This window comes from Haemaphysalis longicornis, unplaced genomic scaffold (genome assembly GCF_048455015.1).
Source record: "Haemaphysalis longicornis isolate Haplotype H1 unplaced genomic scaffold, Haemaphysalis longicornis Haplotype H1 scaffold_11, whole genome shotgun sequence".
NCBI lineage: Eukaryota > Metazoa > Arthropoda > Arachnida > Ixodida > Ixodidae > Haemaphysalis > Haemaphysalis longicornis.
Genome location: NW_027526214.1, coordinates 117580633 through 117601666, shown reverse-complemented (window position 1 = coordinate 117601666; position 21034 = coordinate 117580633). Strand labels below are relative to the sequence as shown.

The window sequence follows — 21034 nt, the reverse complement described above, 5'->3', positions numbered from 1 at the left end:
TAAACCTCCGACGCGATCTTAACCTCCACTAGGGGGCTCACAAATCCCAACCTAGATTTAGCGGTCGAGACTCCTTGTCCCGCCGGGAACTGCCCAGCTCAGCGCTCAGACAAGAACGATTTCCAACGGCCAAGTTCAGCCTTTTAAACCTCGAGATCACCCTCTCTCGGGAACGCCCGTGTAGCGTTCGTACACGCGCATGGGAGTGGCCAAATTCACGTAGACAGCTGTCACTCAGCACGCCACGGAATATTGAATGAGTCGCCGCCATCCCTGGGTCAACGGACCGTACGCGGGCCAGCAGGTGCGTACGACCCCGAGGGGTGAGAGCGAAAGACGCGACTGTGCGTCATTCTGACCGGGAGAGACTCGTGCGGCGCTCGTCCCGACGGCGGTAATTCCACTACCTCCGCGCGTCGAGCTGACGTTCCTGGAATCCGGCGGCGCTGTCTGCTTTCTCAATGGGGGATTATCATTGTGGTATGCGGTGGGCCAGACAATCGGTCTCCCGTGCACGCCGTGACGAATTGGAGACGACTGCAGCGCAGTGTTGGCAGTGCTACGTCGCTAGACAGAGCGGCGGGTTCTCACGCGCAGCCCGGGCGCCTGGCCGCTATTCTCATAAGTGGACCTTACAGGACCCCTGGAAATTATAAACTTTTACGAGAAGGTGATTCGAAAATTCAGATCGCATAAAGGGAATGTAATCCTTTGAAGTATTTTGTAGGTACTTCATTAACGTTTGTAGGTACTTCATTAACGTTAGGTCGCTCTGTAGCCCCCACAAGGCCAATGCTTTAAAATGTGCTCCCTCATCGTTCCGCGGTGTAATATTTTCCTTTACGTTGCCGCATTGTTAAACGATAGTTCTTTTCACATAATAGAATGCAACAAAGAATACACGCATAATCTGTCACTACAGCTTGAGGATTCCTGACCGCCTGGTAGTCGAGATAGCAAGAGAAGCTTGATGTAATTGAGAAAGATCTACTTTGGGAAGATAGTGAGGCTATACATTGTCGCTTGAAAAGAGTTGTAAATGACGGCACGAATAAAGTCTCCACATCTTATCATTATACAAACATCAGGCAGATGCGTTGTCTTTCTGATGTGCAATGATGCCAATGTTGCGGCATTGAGAGGTTAACGCTGTAGGCCAATTAAAGTTTACAAACGTTGATTTCCCAACATTGTTCCACATTTAGCGGCAACCCACACTTGAAGGTGCCTTTATGCACGCCGCGTTAAGTCGGGGTAAACTACTGTGAGTACAAGCTTAACTTTCTAAGTCCCACAAGTTATTAAAAAGGAAGTAAGAAATGCTGTCATGGACATCAAAGCAGGGAAACCTGCAGGCGACGACCGCATAACCTTTGGCATCTTTCAGGAGGGAGGAGAGGTGGCACTGTAAACGTTTGCTGCAATATTTGCAGAGTGCTCAAGTACTGAGAAACTCCTTATAGCCAGAAAAACACTCCAATGTACTCTGGTTCATAAAAAGAGAAACACCAATGCCTTAAAAATTACAGGCCTACCAGACTACTCTCAGTTTACAATCTGTTTACCAAAGTTATAGTGAATCGCTTTGAGGACAGCCTTTATCCCCAGAAACCAAGAGATCAATCTGGGTTTAGGAAGGTATACTCAACAATAGATGACATCCATATTATCAATTAGGTGATAGAAGTATTTGCTGAATCCACTAAATTCCTTTATATGAAATTTATTGACTATGAGAAATCCTTTAACTAAATACAAACCGCAGCCATGCTTGAACTAATAACGCTCCAGGAAGTAAACGAAAAATGCCACTTTCGTCGCCCACAATTCCGTTTCGACGCTTGCACGGCTGATGCACCGAGCAACAATGCACCGGCCAAACGAAAACGCCCGAGCGGTAGTTTGCAAAAGTACTGCTACATAATGCCCCGCCAGGTATGTCGGCTAAATCATGAAGTTTCCTGAACCCCTCCGCCCAGACAAAAACTACAGCCGCAGGTTTGGCATTCAGCGCAGTGCATTGGGCGAACACTGCAACAAAATTGACCGTAAGATTGACTTTTCCGCGGTGCGGTGCGTGGCACCGAAATAAACTACCGACAAAAATTCTTCCTGAGCCCTCGCACATACACAGGAATGGGCAAAGATTGAACGGATCCCTCGTGACGTTCCCGCCATTTACTCTACCATCACATAACAGCAAAAAAAAAATGGGCGCCATCCCGGCCTGCGGAAATGGATGTGCAGCTCAGAGGTTGTAAACAGCTGTACATGTTGACGGGGGAGTGTATGAAATGTTCCTCGTTGTGTCAACGGGCTTTTCGCTTGCACTCGGCTTCTCAGGCGGCAAATGCTGAGTCCTGATGCATGCGATCGGCGTCTTGGTAGAGAATTGCCGCCGTCTGCCCAGCCTGACGCATGCGTTTCCCCTTGAATGCCGTCAGGCCCCTACCTTGTCGAGAACAGTTGCAAACTTCGTATTTATGAGAACACAAGGGGGCATCCCATTGTTCAGCGGTGCGTTATCGTCGGGCATGACAGTTTCTTTGCCTGTTTTGTGGTTCTTTCTTTACAAGAATGATGAGCTCTATGCTGCATGCCTGAGTAGCCTTACGCATGTGCTCGCCGTCTTCCCTTACAAAAATGGTTATTGAGATTGAATTGAAAGTCAATTGACTTTACTCAGTACATTGTGTTGACAGTCAATTGACTTTGAATAGAAATTTTGTATTGAGTTCTCGTTGAAAATTGGCCGCCGCGTTTCAATTGAAACTCAACGCTGAGTTTCAATTGAAAGTCTATTGACTATAGTCAACATGTCTGTTGATTTTCAATTGACTTTCTGTTGAGTCTCAATACACTTTTCCTGTTGAGTTCCTGTTGTGACGTGTCAATTGAAAGTCTATTGAGAAAAGTCTGTTGAGTTCCAGTTGAGTCTGTGTTGACTCTCTATTCATTCTCCTGTTGAGTTCCTGTTGAGAAATGTCAAATGAAAACCTACTGAGCATATTCAAGACAGCCCGTTTGATTTCCTGTTAGTTTTTTGTCAAGTTATTTCAACAATTGCATAGTAAAGTTCAGTTAACTGTACTAAATATATACTAAGTCTGCTTCAATATTGCAAAAACATTCTAAAAACTGTCGTCAAGGTGTCCAATGAGCAGGCGAAATAGTGAGGTGTTGCATGGCAAAGCTTGCTTTATTGCTCACGAAAGCATCACGGGAGGGCTGGAGCCTCGCAGGGTCCACTTGCCTACTTGACTGTGTAGCCTGCAAAATACAAGAAACAGACTTGTTTGTTTGCACCAGTCAAGTACGAAATGATGATTGCATCCCTTCTCATTAAGCATGCTGGTTTAAGTACCTGGCTATTTTAAAAGTTACCTGGCTTGTATGTTTGGAAAGCAGGGAGATAGCAGTTCAACAAATGTATAAGCTTTCCTCAGATTTTAATGCCGTAAGCCAAGCTAGCCGCATCAATTAATTCTACAATTGGTAGGGAGTGGAATGCCTTTAGTTGAATGCCTTCCGCATTAAGGCGCCTGAAATCTACAGGAACGACTATGTTTCAAGGCAGCAGGGAGCCAAAAAATCACCCGCATGGGTCCGTAATCGTGTCTTCCACATCTTTCAGGCCCAAAAGAAATCCAAATAGGCCTATAAAGACTGGTAGAGCCACTACCTGACAGGAGAAACCCCAAACCTGTGCAAAAGCATACCTGTCAACCTGTGGATTTTGTTTTTTGAAATTTTAATGCTTGAAATCTCGTAAAACAAAATTAGAAAATTGTCAACTTGCATGAACTTGTTTACAAAACAAGCCTTGATTAAAAAAAACTAGGATCAGATGGTACTGTAATCTAAAGTTACTACATCAGGCAATCATCGCAAATGGCTTTATGAATGGATGAGCACATAATACTTTGTGCTTACCGACTAGTGGAAAAAAATACATGAACCGTGATGGAAAAAAAACGTGGCAAAAAGAACGTGACAGGAAAAATACATAACTTGAATTTCGCGTCTTTTACACTCTTGTAACGCTGAAGTATGGTGTGTGCCTTGCAGTACGTTTACCAAACAAGTAGCACTAAGCAGCAGCTTAAAGGGATCATATGAGACATGGGTATATCCACATTTTTGCCTTCATCATAACAATGCCAGAGGGGTATACCAGTATAACAAGGCCGTCTAATGCCAGTTTACACACAAGGAGAACACGAAACAGTTTTGTTTGGTGAGGGGAAAAACATCAGTTTCTGTAAATGAGAAATAATTTAAAAGCTTGTATCCCTTTGCTTGGCGAGATTTTCTATACACTAGCAGCACTAAAACAGTATAGTGATACCATGCCGACCAATCATTTGGGTAATTCCTAGAGGCAGAACATCTGTCAAAACAGATTGACTAAGCCCTCGCGCAATGCCGGTGTAGCATCAGTCAGTGGCACGTCTGATGCCACATTCAGCCAAAATGTTATTCAGTGATTTTGCTATTACTCACACCACATTCAGCCCAACTTATTCAAAACTGCTCCGAGAAAGGCAGTCAGCAGGTTGTGATTAGAAGCAATGGCAAATTTCAATTTACGCTAGCAAGTCGAGCAAGTGCTTAAGTCAAAACTGGTATTCATCAGTTTGAAAGTTTGGCGCCTGTGCATGTTCTAGCGCAAGCTGCCTAGCACCTGGGACAAAAATTGGCAAATGAGAAATTCACGGAAAGATACATGGAGAGAATTGGCACTTAGTGGTAAAAGACTAATATATGACAACAGTGTGCAGTCTGTTTCCAACTACTACTAACGCAGCAGGTTTTTTTCTGCATTGGTTTTAAAGCCAAAGTGTCTGCTTGCCTTTAGGGTGCCGAGGTAACACATCAGACTTGTGTAAAGATGTTTTGGGTTTAAACCCTACCTTCTGCGGATACATAGTCTCTATTTTCCAAAAGCAATCAATGAATTTGTTATATTCTTGGGCATTATTTTTTTAGCTGGGATGAAGTACGGTTTAGGCCACATTTGTCACTGCTCTGCACTCAGGGAACGCTCTTTCTCCAAGCAATCGTTCAAATTAATACGCAAATATATTGCTGGCTGCCAGCACTTTAGCTTGCAAGTATATTTTACCGCCATGTCTCCTAACTGGTTGAACACACTATCCTGTTTGTGACTGGTAGATCTGCCTCTCAGCCTAGCGCTGTCAGGTGTGCTTGCATGGCACAGTATTCGTGCGTTTGTTATTGATCCGACAGGCACTTGTTCGATTCAACCTCTTTCATTTTTTTTTTTTTTCATTTTCGTTAACTTCGTTCGTCAAACATTTTATTTATCTTCATCATGGTGTTCTTTCTTTTTTTATGACACTTCGTACTAGGTAATTCATGGCTGCTGCTCCATTCTGTAGCGGCACTGCATCTGGGATTTTATTCATTCGTCAATTGCCTTCAAAGGTTTTGTTAGATCTTTAGCTTAAGATACATACAAATATAGAACACGCGAAAGCAATACAGCAGCGCGGAAGACAATAGAACACTGATTGATGTCAAAATGTTGTGTGCCGGTACAATAGCCTCCCCCTTCAATTTGTTACACTTACGTACAGTATTTTTGCCAGGCTGAAGTGAAATCATACCCTTTAGGTCGATCTGGAGACGGCGGGAATAAAAACACTGTTCATATACCGACAAATAACCAAGTCGTGAGTATCGCCATTCAGGAAGGTCTGCACAACATTTGTCATGATGAAATGTACAGTGCGTCAGGCTTGTCTAGGGCAAGCGAGCGCACGGCTCCGGAGCGTGCTGGCGACATCTGCTGATAACTGCTGGGTTAGAGATAGCTTGCCATTGCGCGTGCGCGGATCTCGGACAGGGTCGGGCCGGTCGTCATTTCGCAGGGCCACTGTTATTTGCAGACGCCACCACCCACGAGGGGCACTGGTCTTCCCCAGTGCCAGCCATGAGCGGTGACAGGCCAGATAGACGCGCCGTTTGACGCGTTTATCGCAGGCAGTTACGTAATCGCATAAAGCAACGAGCGCCAATCTTCTGCATCTCAAGCGCACCAAACGGAAAGCACGCAACAAGAATTCACTGCAGGGATTTCGGTCGAACCTGTTGTGCGATTACGTAAGTCCCTGGGGTGATAATGCACCGCGTCAAATTACGCACTGATCTCCGGCGTCACCGCTCACGGCTGGCACGAAGAAAAGAAGCACCCGTTGCGGGTGGTGGTGTCTCCAAATTTTAGAGGCCAAAGCTGAACGACGACCGGCCAGGGCCTGTCCGAGATCCACGCACGCGCAAAGGCAAGCTATCTCTAACCCAGCAGCTATCAGCAGATGTCGCCAGCATGCTCCGAAGCCGCGTGCTCGCTTGCCCTTGACAAGCCTGACGCGCACTGCACAGGAGCGCTCGGAAAGAATGAACTTACCTTATAACAACGTCGCTCCCAGCGGGGCTCCCAGCGTGGTGAAATTGACGAATTCCAAAGCGTGGCTAACAGGGATGGTAACACCTCACTTCGCAAGCTTCTTCACCGTACGATCACAGCGCACAAACACAACACGACACACAAAGGATGTTCACCGGCGGTAGAAGAGCGCATACGATGGCTTTTCCTTCAATAAATTCGATGTATCGCCAGCTGCACTGCAATGTCTGACCTTCGATGCTGGTTGAAAAGATTCGCACACGGCACATAAATCGCCAACAACACGAGGAAAGCTATAAATTTGCACAGAACAGCGAGAACGACCGCACCACGCCGGACCCCGCACATCCGGGATTGCGACCAAGCTACATTGGCTTGGTTTCAAGTCGGTTTGCGATGGCTATGCCACAGCTACGCATTCTTGTGAAAACTGAGCGTGAAAACATTGACACGAGATATAAAAAAAAACTACGGCGGCTAGTGAGTCTTATGTTAATATTTACAATAATTTTTTATAGAATTATTACCAACCCCTCTAGCAGCAGTAATAATATTATATTGCAGATAACCGAACTCCGCCGAGGTCGCAATGTTGGCTGTCAGCGCCACTGGCGGCAGTGGCAACGCCGCGTACTAGACATTCGTGACAGCGCGGTCACTTCAGCTTAGCGTGGGAGGGTGCCAGAGGAACCAAAAGAACTGGTTATCGCCGGGTGTGGAGGTGGATGGCACGTCTTTTGTGTCCGGGCGCCCGCTTCGGCGAACTGCAGCAGGAGAGAGGACGGAAGAATTCTGGGAAGTCCAATCTTTGAAAACAGCTTCAAAGTTCTTGATCTGCTTGCGGGCGCAAGATATTTGCTAGGCGCTTGTGTTTGAGAAACGTAGTCCGCGGACGTGTTGACATCGTTAGCGAGAGAGCGGTTCGGAGTGTAACAAGCGGCACGCCAGCCCACTAATTTGTTCGGTTTCTCTTTTTTTTTTTTTTTTTTTGTAGTGGCGTGAAGCAGTGTCAGGCTCGTTCTTTCTTTTTGTGACCCTGTGCAGTAAAGATGAGTTGTTAATCAGCGCTTCAGTTTGTTTTGTCTTTCTTCATTGTTTTCTTCGTTTGTTCGTTCGTTCAGTTCGTGTGAGCGGCGGCGCCTTGGACTGGCGTACGGAGTTCTTTTGCAGTGAAAGAACTGTTTTCACCTGTTTTAATAGAGCGTAGATGCGCGTTTGCTCCTTGTGGAATTCTCTGCATTCCACATTGCTGTTCTACTGTTGTTATCATAGACAGTTCACGGTATCCTCAAGGAAAGTTATGTATGACGGGGAATAGAACTCGCGTCCTTGGGCTCAGACCACGGCGGGGTGCGCGAGTGATAACTGGAGTAATGAAGTTCACCAGTGAACGACGATGAGGCCAAGCCTGCGTTCGCTTGTTTTAAAAGTTCGCTTTGTACAAAAATTTAATTGTTCTTTTTTCGAAGTTTAGGGATTTACACCAAAGTTTTGCTGTTTTTTTTCTGAGTATTTATAGGCACAATTTCGTCACTGGAATATTCTTGTGCGTTTGGGTTTGTGAGATAAGTATTCATTTCTGCAAAACAGCGCTGTTAGTATCGTGCCTCCACAGAAAAACACTGAATCATCGCACTAGGATGCGATGTCACATATGCCTTTTGTAGATGTAGCAGATTGAATCGCGTTTTAAATGTACCTCCTCCCCACCTACCTTCCCGGAACACAAGGTATCACAGCATTGTATGTGTGAAAAGAGGTAGGGGGAGTGACGACTTTTTTTTGTCCCCAGAACTGGGACCCGAGATGTGTAGCCCCCCCCCCCCCGCCTTTCCGTTTTTTCCCGGCGAGATATGCATGCTTCATGATTCCGCTCCAACTTTCCCGGAAGACTGACTTCGAATATGTCCACTGCCGCTAAAGCGGAAGCTTAGCAGCAGTAGTGGAGATTGCTCACTTATTATGTCAATGGGTGCTAAGGTATAAAGAAGAAAATGCGCTGCTATAGCAAGGAAACGATTCCGCGGGAGTCACGTGCCAGAAGAGATGAGTCACTAGAGTTTTGTCAATGTTTATTTCCATTGTTTTGTGCAAAGCATGTTGCGGCAGTATTTGAGGAAATGCAGTCAAAAATTGTCCAATATAATTGATTTCTCCACTTAGCAGGTATAATTATTATTTGGGCGAAGATGCTGCCAGGCGTTGCGCTGCTGAGCACGAGGTCGCGGGTTCTATTCCCGGCCGCGGCGGCCGCTTTTCTGATGGAGGCGAAAAGCAAAAACGCCCGTGTGTGCGAGATTTCGGCGCACGTTAAAGATCCCCAGGTGGTCAAAATTAATCCGGAGCCCTCCACTACGGCGCGCCTCATCGTCTGCGTTGCGTCGGCGCGTTAAACCCTACAATCAATCAATCAATCGAAGATGCTGCTGGTAAAGGCTACTGGCCTAAGGAGTTTTATCAGCTTTGAAAATTAAGCTCGAACCATAAAACATGGACAAAAAAGAAGGACACTGGTATATATTTAAACAACGTAGCACCAACTAGCTCGACTCTCAATTTTACTTGATTTTTGTCAGTAGAAACTCTATTGAGTTTCAATTAAACGAAGTCATTTGATATTCTGTTGAGTTTTGTCCATTGAAACCTTGTTGACTTTTTATTGACTGCACTCAATAGAAATGTCAATGTATAATAAAAAAACATAAAAGTAACCTAGTAGTCTTAATTCAGCAGACACAGTGGGCAGCGCTGAAAAAAATAGCCCTTCAAAGTGTATGTTTCAGCCTGATGAGTTTTGTCAATTGGTTCTCCAAAGAGTTTCAATAGACTGGTGTCAATTGCTTTTGTATTGCGTTTTCTCAATACAAATCCTTTTGAGTTTCTACTGACACATCTCAATAGCCAATTGAGTTTGAATTCAGTTTCTGTTGATTCAATTAAAACTCAACAGGAAAAGAATTGAAACTCAAAATCCATTTTTGTAAGGGTTGTACGAGAACTGCGGGGTACTGTATAGGATTGTTGTTTACGACACAAAATTTCCCACCAACGAGAGGCTAACAGCTTCGCTGTGAAACAGTGAAGGAAAAAAGGAGCTGCTTAAATTATGGCTGGTAGTGATTCACCGCAGCCACCGGTGATACAGGAGTCGAGTAGGCTCAGAAACGTTGGGACAGGTTTTTAAACGTCCTTATTTGGTGTATTTGCCCCGCCCCGTTTAAATTATCCTACTTCCCTCTCATGCGCAAATAACATATATGAGAGGTAGGTATCGGACGTGTTCAGCCCACTGATATGTTTAACCAATTTCGCGCACGGCACGCGGAGCATGAAATACAACGTTATTTGGCGTCGCCTGCTTCCCGACTCTGGCTCTAGAGTGCTTCAGAATATCAGCTGATTGATATAGGGCAGTTGTGACGATAATATAAAAGCCTTTTAAAGCACAAGAAAAAACTCCGTCCCCGCAGACAACGAAGAACACAAACAAATTTTGCTTAGTCTGGCTCGTCCAACTATTCTCGCGTATTAAAAACTTTTATTTAAGCATGTTTAAGGGGTCCTATAACGTTCTATCACTTTCAGCCTGTCCTTATTGCTGTAATGCTTTATTTAAACATCAAATTGGCTCTGGGTACATCATGCCTGAATAAGAATATTCCGAACTTCTCGCCACACCACTGACAGGTGCTGTCCAAAATAACCGATGAAAGCTAGGCAAATATAATTAATCGATTGCTAAGAACACGCTGCCTCAAAAAGTAAGCCTTCCTTCAATTAGGCACCATTATTAAACCATAATTCGGTGGCTTTTCATTGAAACTATGTTGTTGTCATTTTTGAATATTGGTGATGTTTTGCAAAAATTGTTACACTTTGACCAACATCGCATCCTCCAAAAGTTACAAAATACTGTTTTGTTGCAACATTTGCTGAACGACGCAGGGTTGCGAATTGGTAAGCGACGCATACATGTTTTTTGTTTAGCCACATATTCTGTTGCCGTGTGGGTATGCCAAACAACTTCTGGAGAGACTCACTTTATGTACGGCCTGGAAAGGGAAAAAAATGCGGGAAGCATACAATGCATTCTCACCTATCTAGGTGTTAATCAGAGTTACCGCTCTACTTAGAAATGACACGCTCACTGTAACCATTTTACTCTTTATATATACGTCAAAAGGAGCGTTACACTTGTTATGATAAACATGTTTGTTAGGTTATACTTATCGCTGAGCAATTTGAACATATGGTAAAATTTTGTACTCGTTAAAAAATAGCCAGATTTCACCTACCGAAACATGTTTTTTTTAATTTCAGCACCGACAAGCCTGTTGCAGTGCAAAATGCAGCCTAAAGCATGGCCTACCTATTCTAAAGCAAAGCCGAAATGCAACGCAAAGACGTAAGGTCCAAGTCCGGCTCTTTCATGGCATTACAACAACAATAAATGCACTTCGCTATCGTTCTGCCACCTCTGGTATTGAAATATCACCGGATTTTTTTTTCCTAAATCACAAGATCTGATATATATTTAGAACTTTCCGAGCACACCTCACTTAATACAACCCCGTTCCACGTCAATTTAAAACATTCTGCCTTGTTTATTTTTCAGGGCCAATAAACGGCACCAGCGCCTTTTTCGACTGTGGTAGTGTCTGTATGATTCATTCGTCCCTACGCAACCTGGGCACCTCGTAATAAAAAAAGCCAAATGTGCCAAGCCCATTTTCCACAAAGTTCCAAATTTGGGTAATGTAAACTGACTGGGATGTGTTATTATTCAAGGACAGAACAACGCGTGATTTTTTTTAAACAGTGCGAGAACACAGCAAGCTGCACTGTAGATTTTGGACAAACGCCTAATAACGTCTTCTTTTTTATTACATGGTGAAAAAAATAGGAGAGGCTCACTCCTTATAGGCACACCGGCTACTCCTTCTAGCGTAAGATAGTGTACGTAGACGACATTTCAAAAGTCCCAAACTCACTGCCAGTTCAGTGAGGTGAGCTCTTCCGGGGAGTTCTTGCAAAGTTCGTGGAGTCAAGTAGACGGCACACAATACACTGAAAACACAAATTCGTCCTCTGTGTCCCTAATGGAAGTCAGTAATTATGCAATTCACTTAATTGGGGTCAGGGGAAAATCGCACAAAACACCAGATCACAAATCACGCAGAAGATCACAAACAAATCACACACTAGAGAAGTTACGATATACAGTGCACAATGGAGGGGGACGAACTGCACAACGAGAAACGCAGTAAAAAGTAATGTGGCTAGTCATGCTTGTAGACTCTAAGGGGCAATAATACCGAAGGTTGGGTTGCATTTCAAACTAACAAATTCCTAATACAGTCCTAATAAAGCACTCTCTAGAAAGAGTTTAAGTGCATAAAACGAACGCCGTCTCTTACTCGGTGTTGACCATGGTGCGAACATTTTGGCCTATTAAGCTTTTCTGCGTAAAACTTAAGTTATAACAGGAAAAACGCAACTATTACCAGTGGCGACTGATAGAGACCTTATTCAAAAGTTATTTCAAAATGTTCAAAGTTGTTTCAGAAAAGACTATGCGAGTTTTAAGAAGATACGGGCGCTTACGAATACATCATATAAGCCCCGATTTTAAATTCCACATAAATACATGCTTAGTGTATAAGACAACGTTCCGAAAATACCATATAATGTGTGACCAGCCAAAACATAGTAAGAAAGAAGGTTAAGAACAGCTGTGATTAGGGCTATATGATGCACATTACGTAGAATAAAACACCGACAACTAATCAGAGAAGGGAAAAAACAGATCTCTGGCCAAGAAATGTTGGGTTATTAGATAGACTGAAAGTGTACCAGTGTAAGAGAAGTAAGTAGTACAAAATGGTCAGAAGAAATTACGATTGGCAAATCCCAAACTACAAATACAAAAAAAATATAATAGCGGTCTTAACCGCGCAGTAAGCAGCAAAGATTTCGGGGACGAGTGCCGCCGAAGTGTCTCGCGTATGCTATCAACTCTCTATACTGATCACGTACCGAAAGCATGAGGCAAAATGTGCGTCAAGCCATCATAACCGGAAAATGCGCAAAAGGACGTGGTGCCGACCAAACTTCGACATGGTTTTTAAAAAGCGCAATATACGGGGACAGAAGAAGAGAGAGTGACACGGGACAAGCGCTAGATATCAACTGATGATTTGCTGACAGGAAAGGCAACATAAATATAAATGCCCAGAAATGCCACAAAAGGATACAGAAGGCGCAGCTTTGATAGAGATTGTGATTGCAGCTCCAGATAGGCTTTTTCTTTTGTGTGCAAAGCAAGAGACGGTGTGCTCACGCATTTTCATTCCCTTGATAAATTCCTTGATAATGCACAACACCTCAAAGATGTCCCTTTGCACCTTTGTGTTAAATCTGCGCAGGACGCGTGCTTTTACCATGTCCAAGTCCTATCACCAACTCTCCCAAATTTCAGCATTAAATTGCCGACCAAAAGGGTATCTTGTGTAAGCAGGTGTGAGGACCCCACGCGGTGACACTCGAGAGCAGATGCCGAGCGGGCGACCAAAGGGCGCTGCAAGGAAGCAGCGATGTACAACCCCACAGATTGAAGAGAAACCATCCCTTGAGGTGGAGCCTCATATCCCAACATGTGGCGAATCCATTGAAGGCAGCAAGTGAGTAATTAGCACCAGGCGGTGCATTGCTGTACAAGCAGTGCTTTGATTGTGCGATGTTTACGGAACGTGCTTTACGGTATCACTTGCTCTCGCGCGTGTACTGGATCATAAATGGTCCACTTTGTGCCTTTAATCTATTTGACGGAGTAAACCGGTAATACGCGATTACATGGGTCGGCTTTATATTACTGTGAAGGTTCACGCTCGCGCACCGTTCACACATGAAGCGGCACCATTACTGGTGCCAAACGTGGTTCCTTTTTTCACTTTTTACCCACGTCGAGCCTTCTTTCGCTCCACGAGATATACTGCCGCTTTAATGTTAAAATTCTTGTTCGACGTCCTTAAAACTGTGGATGTTTTTTTACTGGTACCAAAGTTATTTCCTCAGAAGTTACCTGAGGATGACATAGCTCCAATAGCCCGCTGTGCCAAACGCGTGAGAAATAATCAGAAATTTGAGAATACTCGCTAGCGTTCTCTACAAGCTGCCACCAACAACAAAGCTGGGTTGTGCTCGAACAGCCAAAATCTACTCAAAAAATCTTGTCAGCGACTGCTACAAATGTCGCGCTTATCGAAAATGTGTCACTGGTAATGACCATGAGCGTCCGCTTGGCAGCGGCTCTTGTTTTCCGTTCTACGGTATATGGTCTGCATTCCAGGATGTGTTCGTAAAATTCTACAACTGGCGCTATATCTGCCCACGATAATGCAGTGGTTTAGTAGAGACTTCTTCAAACACCAGAAAATGGGGTTGAAAAAGCCACGTGAAAATGCCTCAATAGTTCAATGGGATTATATTGCACTCAGTAATATAGTATAAAACAAAACAAAGCCACTTTTTGTCTTGATAGCCCAACCTGTCGAATCGAATGCTGAGTTTTAAAAGAAACTGTGCGCGCTGGAGGCTAGCAAGCTAAAATTGAGGCTCAATGGTTACTTCGAGCGCCAAAAGGTAGAAATTGTATTGTCACTGAAGGGCGGCTTTGCAATTTAACTGGGCCATGCCAGCGTCCACACTTTGCAGCAAAGAAAATTCGGGGGGGGGGGGGGGCTGGACGTTTTGTATGAGGTATCAGACTGCCAACAAGTCGTACCAATTTCAGATAGCGGGGTGTTGAACAGGCGTGATGGTGAATGGACGTTCATCACGCTTTTGTCTGCTGTCGGACGAGAAAGATGGCGACAGAGACGTTGTGAAGAGGTAAAAAGAAAATAATATGGTTATCTGTAACACAAGTCCTATGTTACGGGAGGGAGAACCCACAGTACATCGGCATTTCACATCAGTCTCTTATGAAACGTGACCTCAAAACCCAGTTCGGTAATTATTGAGTTACTGTCTATTCTCCCCCACACCAACGTCACTCGCGAGTAGCGTTCAGGAATAGGAAAGGCGTCGTATAACGAACAGGTTCCGACCCCTTATCAGGTTTCTCGTCGTCAGTTGATGTGACCGTCGAAGCGAGCGAGGGCAGGGGTGGCACGACTGCTGCAAGTGGATCGTCGCCGGCACACGGTTGCTCTAACGTGTGCGGAGCTTGTCACGGGGCAGCGCGCCGATGTCTGATACCAGCTCTACTCGCGAGGACCACGTCCCACGAACGACCGATGAGCCCCCCGGTAGCGTCGGCCAAGGCCCGCACTCGGCAACTGCAACCTGGCAGAAGCCGCTCGACAGGCCGCCCCTTGGTGGTGGGACAGGCCACCAGGACAGGATGAGGTAGGCACGCCTTCGGTGAAGACCCGCAGCACGAACGACGGCAGGAGCTCTTTCTCTGGAACATCGCCCAGCCGTGATTCCGTGCACGAGCCCCTTCGTAAGTTCCCCCGTAGCTCTTCCGGCTTCGTTCTCCTTTTTTTCTTGATTTTTGCTAGCTGCCGTGTCACCTGCCCACCGCCCATCGTCTTCTCTTCCGATTTGCACTGCTAGCTCGAGTCGCCTCAGGGCCCATGCCACAGTATATTAATTTAAAAAAAAAACACAACACACCGGGGAAAAAAGGAAACTTGCGGCTTCCTGAACTGAGGACGCCACCCACCTTCTTTCTTTCTTTTTTTTTTGCTCAATAAAACGTTTTGCCTCCTCCTCCTCCTCCTCCTCCTCCTCCTCCTCCTCCTCCTCCCTTCCCTCACAAACATATTCTACAAGTTGCTTTCCAAGTACCAGGTGAAATCTTGGAGACGTCTCCAGGATCCTTTTAAGAACATAATATTCATCAGGCAATGCTATCACAGAAGTTGAATAAATGAACACACACTCAATGAAAGAAAAAAACGGAATCGAAGTCCCCTTGACATGACCGGATGCCTCAGTCAAGAGTCGGAAAATGAATAGGAAGTAAGGAGTGAGCAGAAAAGGGCAAGAAAGTCTCTTAAAAGCAGCCCTCAATGCCGGCCTCTCTGATGAAAATCTTCAGAGTGTCCAGCAGGTACTTCCTGTGAAGTGGGGCTCCAAGCGGATTAACCCAAAGTGCGTAGTCTGCCGGTAATAGTGGCCCAATTGTCTTTAGGCAGCGTTCTATAGGAACACTGAGTGCCGAACATTTCAAGAGGAGGTGGCGCGCATTGCACAGGGAACCGGCACCACATTTCTGCCAGTTCGGAGAGCTGTACTGGTTTCCACGTCCGAAGAAATAGTGAGCCGTACTAGGCTAAGGGCCCTGCCCGTTCTTATATGCCTTAGCCGCACTGTTGCCCATCGGCTGAATCCGGGCGGTCGCGGGTTGGGGTCTTCCGGAATTTTGTTTTGAAGAACGGCCTTCCGCTCAGCATTCCCCAAAGCAGCACCGTCCTCTTTGTCGATTTCGGCCTCCTCGTCTGAATCAACGGGTTCTAAAGAGTCATGCTCGGGGTGAATACGAAGTTGGTCCCGGGCAATTCTGTGTGCCTCTTCATTGCCTTCAATCTCTTCATGTCCAGGGACCCATTGAATTTGTATTGCAGGCCTCTCTGTTGGCATTCAGCAATAAATTTTTGTATTCGGCGGAAATTGCGACGGGTAGTTTTGCGTGAACCAAGGGCTCGAATTGCATCCATTGACTCCGTGTAAATTAATATGCGTTCGGGACGGCCGAGGGTATTTGGATATTTGCCAGTATTGTCAAGGCAAGCAGGACGGCCCTGAGCTCGGCTTCTCGGGTGGAAAGTTTGACAAAGCGGACTTATGCATTTGCGCTTCGGCCTTCGAGGCAGTACCAGCAGAGTGAGATGCGGTCATGTTCAACTGCAGCTTCTGTGTAGATATGATAGGTACTATTTGGTGTGGTATCTCTGTCTCCACTGGCCAGTTCTAGAAGGGGATCTTTGGCCTTCCCTTTTCTTCATGTTGGGTTGCGGTGACCGACATTTCTTGGCAGTGGCTTGTTCATTGTCAGTATAATGCCGTCCCAAGGCTGAACCGGCAGCTCGTGCGGATGTCAGACGGGAAGCTTAAAACCAGCTCTGAGAAGAAGTCTCCTGCCTTCATTGGTGCTGTCCAGACGCTGAAATCGACCAATACATGTCTTCGGCTACGCCGTCAAGCCTATTAGCTTGCGCTTGAGCGTATAGAACGTCCTTGAGTATAAGTTTTGGCAATCCTGTAACGACGCCCAGACCTTCGCAATGCACGATTTCAAGCGCTTGCCAGTTTACCTTTGTGAAGTATGTATACTTGACGCCGTACATATTTTTGGAAATCAGGAGACCGTTTACAAGTGTGCGCAGAGACCTCTCGTCAGTTCCCCGGGATTCGGGCGTGACTCCTTTGACTAGGTCGGTTGTGCTCTTCCACGTGCGGAGGAGTTGCGACATCCATGTTCCACATCCATCATCTTCATCAACAGGGAGACCGAGAATACGAACGCTCCCTTTCGCTTGCAGTCTCACTCCGTTCATAGAAGGATTAGGAAGAGCCGAATTTCTCACGGCGCAGCGTGACCTAAAAAAAAGGTCCTTCCTCTTTCTTTACTGTGTGCTACTGCGCCACGTGCGCTTCGTCTACAGTTACATTTATTAAGTTCTCCCTGGATTCTTGGGCACATCGCGAGTGTACCTCTTTTGAACAGGACGGGACTGGATTTGTTCATGCGGGATTCCGAACTACTATGCACGAATTAAGCCTCCACAAACGTGATGTGCCTCCATTTTGAATTCCGGCATCCGAACTCAACGTGAACATTTTTCGATCAGCGCAACGTCAGCAACTTTAGTTGATTCGGAACGTTTTATATTTGCCCCACGCAACGACTATAGCTCAAGATTGTAGTCTTTGCTTCTCCGTTACTAAGAACATTTACAACTTATAGCCCGTAACAATATTTTTTTTTATTTCTGATGCTTTGTGCTCGTAAAGATGTGTGCTTAGAATTCCCTGTGGCATGTTACGTCTGCCTGTGATAAATGTAGACGGTGAGTTCATTTCTATCCTTTTATGCAGCTTACCCCTAATGTGGGAGGGATAAAGTGTATGAGTGCAATCATTTCACACATGGGATAGCTCCACTGCTGTCCTTTTACGGATTCCTCGCCCGACGTGACTCGTACGGCTCACTTTACAGAAGCGACCAGTCTTTCCCAAAAGCCACCACACAGAAGTGCAGCTTTCACACTAATCTTCCATGCCTTTTCCGTGTTCAGATCCCAAGTTTCACATTTGGCACAAGAGCAAATTTTGTTTAGGCAACGCAGCTCCTTGCTTGCGTGGTTGAACGTGTAATTGCTGTCAATACACTACACTGGGCGCGCCTCTTCGAGCTAGAGAGGTTTGAAAAAAAATGCATAGACACCTCTCTAGGCCTAGTTGAAAATATTTCCCGTTGTATAGCGCGTAGTATGGCAGATGCATTGAGACGAATATAAACTTTGCAATTTTTTCCTGTTACAAATATTTACAAGGAAGTTCAACGCCGATTATATAAAACTGATTGGACGTACCAAGGAGTCAGATGAAACAGTGCCTTTTGAGCTGAGGAAGACTGTAGCTTCTATATGTGGCTTGTATGAAAAACGTTCTGCAGGCATATAAGAAGTTTAGCGACATAATGATTGACAATGCTCACAGTAACATGCAGGATATGTTTTCTTCGCAGGCGTGCCTTTGTGATGAAAAATTTTTCTTTACATCTACTAACATGTCCCTGGATCTACCACGTAGTAGTCTTGTGTGGAATGTGTCGATTATTTTTTTGAAGGGACATCTTGAAGGCAGAATAATAAGGTTTTCCTTGCCTTTGTTTACGGTGCCATATGACAATGTCCTTTGTGCTCACAGCCGTATTTTGTCATCAATAAACGACCCAAGCATCGTTTTATCTAAGTTTTTAAGAACTTGCCCTCATTTATTATACTTCATCCCTTGATAGTAGTGCTTCGCTTACTCTGCTTAGGGTGCCGAGTACGGGGACTCGAAATGACATTAAAGTTGCGCCCGGACTAACATCTAAATTGGGCACCGACCGTCATTCGGTTTGAGGCGTGAGTTGCAGCTTTAATATTTGCTAAATGAAAGTACAACTCACAGCTGAAACCGAATTTCGCTTGATTTTCGCTTGATGATGGTGTGCGTACGGATGGACGCGGGCGGACATTGGGAAATACTCCGCACTATTACAGGTGAGGGAGTAAGCCGTTTGCCTCTCTTGTACTCACGGTCGTAGCCCACGACTCACGGTCGTAGCCCAATGGGTAAGACCACTGACACTAACATTGCCTCAACAGGAGTGCCCGGCATTACCCACAAACTGGATATCGCCACCGCTGCCTTCAAGGTCTTCGCCTTGGAACTGATCTTCCAAAAATACAGAGCCCACACACATCTATACACGGATTGACCTGCGACAGCTAGCTCATCGGCTATGGGGATCTGGTTTCCGTCATCCTGTATCGCCTTCAGCGTGACCCTTAGCCACAGGACGTCATCCTTGGTGACCGAACTGGCCGCTCTGCGTGCTGCTTTCGCCTATATCATTGAGCAACCAGCGCGTCAGTGGGAAATCTTCTGGCATTCTCGGGACGGCCCTTCAGTTCTTAAAATCTTGCCCGAAAGATCAGCTTATTTTCGACATCCGTGCATTGCACTTGCAAGCTGTACTTGCACACCACTATGTAGAGCTTCACTGGATTCCTGCCAGAGCGGTATAACTGCGAACGTTATGGCGGAAACTGCGGAGTCCGCCATAATAATAGCTCATGATCTGCACGGTCACAGGGAGAACAGGGATGGACCAAGCAAAGTCTAATAATCTCGCGCCACCAGGAACGCAATGCCTGTTCACTCAGACCCTGAACATGTAAATACTAGTATAAAGCTTTCCTTCTCGATGGACTTGATAGCAATGCCGTTCTCCAGAAAAGATGCTTCTGCCCTTGCGTCCAAGGCTGCCTGGAGATTTCAGCGATGTATGTGGGCTGTTGCGGCGCACAATTACGCGCCGCTTAACTCCATAGACCCGGACGGGACCTTTAGGATTTCTGACGGACTTTCCAAGCATGACGAAGCAGTTCTTCACCCCGGGTGGGTAAATGTCGCTTACACCAGTTATTTTCGATTCAAAATGAAACTGGCCGCTTCCCCCTTCTGCACTCTTTGTGACGTGCGTGAGGACTTTAACCACCTATTATGTGAGCGTACGCTGTATAGAGCAGCTAGAACGTCCCTTCCAAGCAAACCACTAACATCTCTGCGACGTCCTAAAAAGATCCGAACGTCTATGTCCCAGAAGTATCTCTATTAGACATCCGTGCAACGTGCAATATTTTATTAATATTTGTGGATGTTGAGATAACAGTGCTGGTACCCTAATGTTGGACGTTCTTTCAATTATGCTAAAGACGTACTCTTGATATTCCTGCTGCTTGATTTGTGGACAATATTGAGACATATTTTGTTAATGTTGTTCAGATGTTGCTGGTATGTCCGTTTTTACTTGGTACATGTCTATCGCAGTTACATTTATTTTAGCTACATCTGCTATATGTTATTTTCAATCTCTCCGCAGGCGTACTGTTTTGAAGTTCCAGAGGGCTTTTGTATGTGTTTTTATGGGTTTTGTACCGAGGGGTTTTGTGCAAGTTTTGTAATCCCCCAATATTGCTTGTACGGAAACATAAATGCGGAAGACAAAATAAATAAATTACACTCAACATATGCCTGAACAAAATTTGATGCTCAAAGCAGTTTTTATTGAGTGAAACCACCAGTCTACTTGGTCGTTCTACCTTCGTAATGAAAATACAAATGCTGACCTTACAAATCGCTGGCGACAATGTTCAGCCACATATGTTCACAAATAAATTTCCCCAGCTGGTACCGATGGTAAAAGGCTGGCGGAACAGGGGAGCTGGCAGGCTCGCCCGCGGTAACTTTCCTCACCCTACGGACACCTTACCCCGCAACGGCGGGAGAGGCGGCAATAGCCCTGATCCGCATCAGCAGGATGCCACCACACATTATAATCACTTATTCGATGACGGCTATTCAAAACTTTATTCGTTGTAGCATTTCGGCTATTCTCCAAAATCGCTATACTCAACCACTTGACATTGTCTGGACCCCGTCCCCCACTGGAGTGGGAGGCAACGAGGCGGCCCACAAAGAAGTACGAGAACTAAACAGCCGTGCTGGGCTCGCTCCTGCTCTCTAACACAGTGCTCGGTCGGCACGCGATCGTCTGCTCTCGTATCAAGAAGCCGCGAAGCATTATGGCCTCTCCCGCCGCCGTTTTCCCACTGCCCACACATCCCTCACCGACGTTCAGAAGCGCCTATGGTGACTCCTTCAGACCAACTCCCTCGCCCGTCAATCCCTCCTCCACAAGACCTACTCCTCTGAGTTGCCTGCGCCCAACTGTCCCCTCTGTGACTCCCTGGACGCATTAAGCCACGGCATGTGCGTCTGTCCTCTTAGCCCATTCCACCCCATCTCCAGCGTCGAGCA

At 45.7% G+C, this 21034-nt stretch overlaps 1 long non-coding RNA gene across 1 annotated transcript; it reads right to left on the bottom strand.

Annotated features, from left to right (window-relative positions):
- Positions 1–3175: 3175 nt before the first annotated feature.
- Positions 3176–6789, bottom strand: LOC144160982 (uncharacterized). Its single transcript, XR_013320462.1, has 2 exons — positions 6431–6789; positions 3176–3270 (listed from the first exon to the last, which is right to left on the bottom strand). It is a non-coding gene; the product is annotated as an uncharacterized LOC144160982 (long non-coding RNA).
- Positions 6790–21034: the final 14245 nt, after the last annotated feature.